The sequence below is a fragment of the Spermophilus citellus genome, assembly GCF_964194105.1.
Source record: "Spermophilus citellus genome assembly, chromosome: 4".
In the NCBI taxonomy this organism is placed as follows: domain Eukaryota; kingdom Metazoa; phylum Chordata; class Mammalia; order Rodentia; family Sciuridae; genus Spermophilus; species Spermophilus citellus.
The window spans coordinates 153,117,191-153,123,190 of NC_138185.1; positions in this window are offsets into that span (position 1 = coordinate 153,117,191).

The window sequence follows — 6,000 nt, forward strand, 5'->3', positions numbered from 1 at the left end:
CCTTAACCCAATCAGTACAACCCTGATAGGGACCACTTGGGTGGTAACAGCAGGTAGGATGGATGTGGCTGGAGGAGGTGGGTCATTGAGGATGTGCCATTGGGGTTGATATTTTGTGAGTGGTGAGGGGAGTTCTCTGTCTGCTTCCTTGTTGTCATGTCCTGAGCTGCTTTCCTCTGTCATGCCCATCTACCTTAGTGTTCTGCCTTGCCCAGGGCCCAGAGCAATGAAGTCAGTTATCTATTAACTGAGACTTCCAAAGCTGTGAGCTTCAAATGAACTTTTCCTCCTCTAAAGTTGTTCTTGTCGGGTCTTTTGGCGATTGCAGTATAAAAGGTAACTAAGGCATGTTAATAAATGTGTATGCCTTTTCTGTTAGTCTGCCTACTGTCTGTCAGTTTGTGCTGGCAGACTCAATCACTGATCCTTTAGAAGGAAAGCTTGCCCTCAAGAGAGTCAGATTCTCACACTTCAGTCCTCAGTGAGGCTATCCTTCTTTTCTCTACCACCTGTTTCCCCAAGTATTGAAAAATCCTGTGGAGGAATTCTGATTGGCTTGGATGATACATCAACCCCTGTGGCCAAGAGGATATATAGACTCTTCTAGAACCATTTACTTTGAAGGATTATTTCCCAAAAGTTAAAAGACTGCTTATGAATAAGAATTCATACACATGACCACATCCTAAAAATTTCTAATGCTAGAACTCCTTTACCGTTCTTTAAAAAATTTAGCTCTCTAGTCATGGCCATCTCTCCTCTTACAACCGACTCTACCACTCCCACTCTCATACTTACACTTAACCTAATCTTTTGCTTCACCCAGGACTCCAGTCTACAATCTACCCATTGTTTCCGTATACCAGCCTCCTCCCAGCTTTGCTTTCTTCTCTGTCCAATCTGGACCAAATAAGTAACATTACCTGGTCTAGTTTTGGGACCACCTAGGATCACAAGAAATTCACAGAAGGAACTGACCAGCCTGAGGGTGGGGCCATGACCATCCTGACTGGTCTTAGACTCAGACTCAAACATTCACGTGCTCCCTGACTTATCTTCCCAGGAGACCCTTGATCACATGATTCTCAGCTGACTTCCACATAATTACTTCTGCATAGTCCCAAACCAAATGTGTTTTAAAGTGGCTCCGAGTTGAGTTTCTGAGCCAAGTCCTCTCCCCTTAGGAAATCCAGAAGATGCCAGTGAAGCTCACTATAGCTTTAAAATTGCAGTTCTAATGGTTTAGAGAAATCTCAGTCCTGGGGCTTGATGAGTTACTCCATTTATTTTTTCAGTAAGTACTTGAGAAATATTTGTTAAGGAAATGATATTTTCAAGTTATGCCTGAAACCTTTAACATTTTATTCTATAAACTTTTAACAAAACAGACTGAAACCTTTTAAAGCTATCTGTGGAAATGTTCAATCCAACAGAGACCATTGAAGTACTACATAGTGTTAAAGAGAAACAAGCTGGCCTCGTTACCCCAAGAGTTAAAGTAGTGACATCAACAAATGATGAACCACAACAGACATCTGAGGAAATAAGTCAAGAATTTGCCTATACATATGTGACTTAAACCTCTACAATCAGGACCTCCCACAATTGTGTTTAGAAAGGGAAAACATATGTAGTTAATTATATGGTACCAAGACAAGATAGACTATATGAACTGTCTAGGAAAGACAGCAGCCTATCTGGTTGACATATACATTTAAATCCTGATTCTGTTTGTTGATAACCTGATTTTCTTTTTGGTAGTTATTGTTGAACAACAAGAAGAAGATATATTTGTATAATAGATAGAAATGCACCATCTTCCTGGCAGTTAAATTTCTTAATGCCACAATTAATAAATTTGTATAAATTCAGCCATCTCTGTGGGGTTTAGTTATATGAGTTGGCATTTCTAAATCTTGACTAAGTAGTTAGATGTATATTCCTTATACTCTAATATTTTTCCTATGAAAGTCACAGAAAAGTAAGTGCCTCCTTCTGAACCCCTTTGGCAGGCTTGCCATCCCTTTCAGTGATATACCTCAATGTGACCCCTGCTGGGTAACTTCTGTAATATTTGAACAGCTACCCCAATGGATAAGTGAGCAAATAATTATCGACAATGCCACACTTATGTGTGGTTGTTAATGATCAAAATAATTCCTATTTATTGGGTAACTACAATATATCAGGGATAGCTAGGTATTTTAAGAGGTGCAACACAAAGTATGTTTACAGGATCATGAATCTTTTTTTAGCATCTGCTTTGTTCTTTTATGCATTTAAATTTTTTTCTACAGTGAACATGTGCTTTGTAATTGTAAAGTTTTTATTCATTTTTTCAATGCACAAAAACAAGCTCAAAATTTATTGCTAAATCTTTGGAATTTTCTTTAAGATTTTATTTCAATAAAATGTGGGAGTTTTTATGGAGATGATACGGAATTTAGATGAAGTACAATTAGACTGTCCTTTTGATTTACCAAAGACTTAATTTGCCATTCTATGTGCACATATTTAGTCCTTCATTCAAAACAGACTCATAAAGCACTATCAGCCCAATTTTGCTTCATTACCATAGTAACATAATAGTGACAAAGGCACACAGCTCCTTCCCTCCTTCTCCCACACATGCCTGCTACCATTTTACTTGTCATTCATCGCCATCTTCCTGCATCCATTTTTTTTCATCCTTTAGAAAGAATGTTTTCCTCTTCTCCCCAAAATTTCATATGTAGCAAAACAAAGCTACGTATGTGAATAACCAAAACACCCTAAATTCTATATATCAATTTATTTTTTTTCTGTTTTATACTCTTTAGGATTCTTCCTAGTTGATCATAGGTATGGAACAGTTATAGTTTTCCTGGTAAACTCATCAATTCAACACTTTTGACTCCGAAAAATTTCAATGTTCCAGATTTAATTAATTTCATTAATCCAAATGAGGTAGGAGAGAATTCATCCTAGGGGAGCCACTAGCAGTTACTGGGTTTTTGAGAGAGGAGGAGGCTTTGTCTCACTCCCCTTTCCTCATCTTCTCAATGTGTACAGAATATGTCCATTATTGATTTCAGCAGTTGTGGAGATGTGGGATTATAATAAGAGCAGCACAGATCAACATTTCAAATTCACTTGATGAAATCAAGGACCTGGACACTGCTATACTCCATTCAAAGGAGTACAAGTGAGCTTTCCCAACAAATCTGCTCCGGAACCCTCCTTTTGCTATACCCTTTCTTTCTTCCTAAAAATTCTGATTTCACTTAGGCATCTGCCTTACTGGGAAGCCAAGACTCAGGAGAAGATAGTCCAACTCCAGAAGGTGAGTCTGGATGGATGGAAGTTATTATGGCAACACCCTTTATTTACTAGGGTTGGTCTGGGCATGGCTGGTAATACTCTTCTGGCCAATAAGAAATAAGAAGAAGTCTGCTGTTGGCTTCAGGGGAAAGGTTGTTGAAGAGTACAAGAATGGGGCCCCCCAACTAGGCATGCTCCACTTACTTATTACACGGCAGTATAAAGTTTAGCCAGGCACATAGAATCCAGAATAAATAACACATTTCTCAGCATCCTTTGTAGCCCATTGTTCTGGCCAATGGAATAAAAGCAGACACAGAGAGTGGCATCTCCTGGGAATGCTCCTCTGTGTATGTTCTGACAAGGGCTCTTTGTCTACTCCTTTCTTTATTCTGCCTTGTGGCATATGGGTATGATAGCTGGAGGTAGAACAAACAACTCTTTGGACCACAGATAACCTCAGGAATGGAGACCATGCATGGCAGAACAGAAAAGAAGCCACACTTAAGTCACTACTATTTTAGGTTTTCTGTCATTTATAATTAAACCTAATACTAAGTAATACAAAGAGAAAGAGGACATATTTTCAGTCTCTAGATGTTGCTGCATCAAGGAGTCAGTCTGGAACTACTGCAGCCTTTGTGCAACCATGAGAACCAAGGCCAAGCCTAAGGATGGCAGGTGAGGGTGTGAAGTCAACCAACTGCAACTGTTTTTCTGTGTATTTTTTATTATGTGATAAAATATACTATGTTATTGCTAAAGCCACTGAATTGGTGATTTCTGTATCTTGTAGCTGAAAGTAGCTCTTACAGGATTTCATGGTTTCTAATCGTTGTAAACCTCATGCACTTTCAAAAGAGATGGAGCTAATCAAAGATATAGAAGATGCAGCATTAAACATGAAGGGTGTGTTACAAACCATTTAGAAATTAGAAGACAAAGGGGAAAAACATAAACCCACAAGTCCACAATAGCCATGATGATCACTTTGGCCTTATGGTATTTTTTTAAATATCATACATAACTACATATATTTTTCCATATAGATAATCAATCACACTGTGAGTTTGACTTTTTCTGTCCCACTGAATATAAATAAAAATGCTGTAAAAAAAAAAAAAAAAGAAAAAAGAAAGAAACAACTACCTGGTAATTTAAGAAAATAAATTTAAAAATAAGTTTGAAACAGAAATTTAAAACTCAAAGAGCAAGCACATTGGTGGCAGTGATTTTTGGTCAATTTTTTATTTTGGGCACTTTTGCATCTTTATCTTTGTGGTTTTACTGCAGGGTGGGCCAAATCAGGGAACTGTTCAGCAAATGTGAACAAGGAGAGCTTTCTGGCCAGAGGAGCAGAATGAGAAGCCACTACCATTGAAAAGTGTGAGTGTAGTCCTATTTTCCCTTTTTCTTCTCTTTCTCTCTCTGACATGAGGCCGATCATAGCTTGGCATTGGCATGGCAGTAAAAGAGGTTCCAGTAGGAAAGGGGTGGAGGGATCCGGAGTATAGTTCTCCTTCACTTGTTTTCCAGTGATGGGTGGGGGTGGAACCCAGGCCTCCTACATGCTAAGTGTATGCTCTACCACTGAGCATCACCCCCAACTCTCTTTCTAATTTTTCTATCATCGATTCACCCTGAGTGTGGGTCCAGATATTTGGTATAGGGGGCTTCTTTAGCACACAAGACTAAAACTTTAAAAGAACCCCATATTTCTGACCAGAAAAACCAGTAATAGAGGCATTTGGGAGTGGGAGTGTGGGAAGATTGGAATCTGCGAGAGGAGAGATTTTGAGAATGAACATACTCAAATCTAAAAGTAAACTGATCCAAGTCCCAGGATTACCTCCAAGTTGTACAAGAAAGAATAAACAAACAAACAAAAATGTGTAATGAAGACAGAAAACTGAACCAACACTGGATATTCTGCTCAAAGAGGGAAGACAGAATTTATGGATTAAACCTTCGCAGGCTTTTGCCTGCTAAAACAAACAACAACCACAACAAAAAATCAACTTCTCCCAGAAGTAAGCAACTAATGCCAACCCTGAGATGAACCAGATGTTGGAATTATAAAATTAAAAGCAACTTTGTATAACAGGTCTCCATGAGGTAGATTTGAAGACTCTTGAAACAGATTGGGTAATTGACGTTTTACACAGAGAAATAGAATATATTTTTTAAAACCCATTTAAAAATGGAAATTTTAAAACTGAAAAACATAGTATCTGAAATCAAAAATTCCCTGGATGAACTCAGTAGCAGAATAGACAGGACAGAGGAAAGAGTCAATAAACTTGAAGATAAATCAATATAAATTATCCTGTGGGAATGAATGGATAAAGAAAATATGTTTTATATATATATATATATATATATATATATATATATATGTGTGTGTGTGTGTGTGTGTGTGTGTGTGTGTTTGTGTGTGTGTGTACATATACACACACACATATATGTAATGGAATATTACTCAGTCATAAAGAAGAATGAAATTATGGCATTTGCCAGTAACTGCATGGAACTGGAGACTATCACACTAAATGAAATAAGCCAATCCCCCCAAAAATCAAAGGCCAAATGTTCTCTCTGATATGTGGATGCTAACCCACAATAAGGGAGAGTATGGAGGGGAAAAAAATAGAAGTTCATTGGATTAGACAAAGGGGAATGAAGGGAACGGAGTGGGGACAG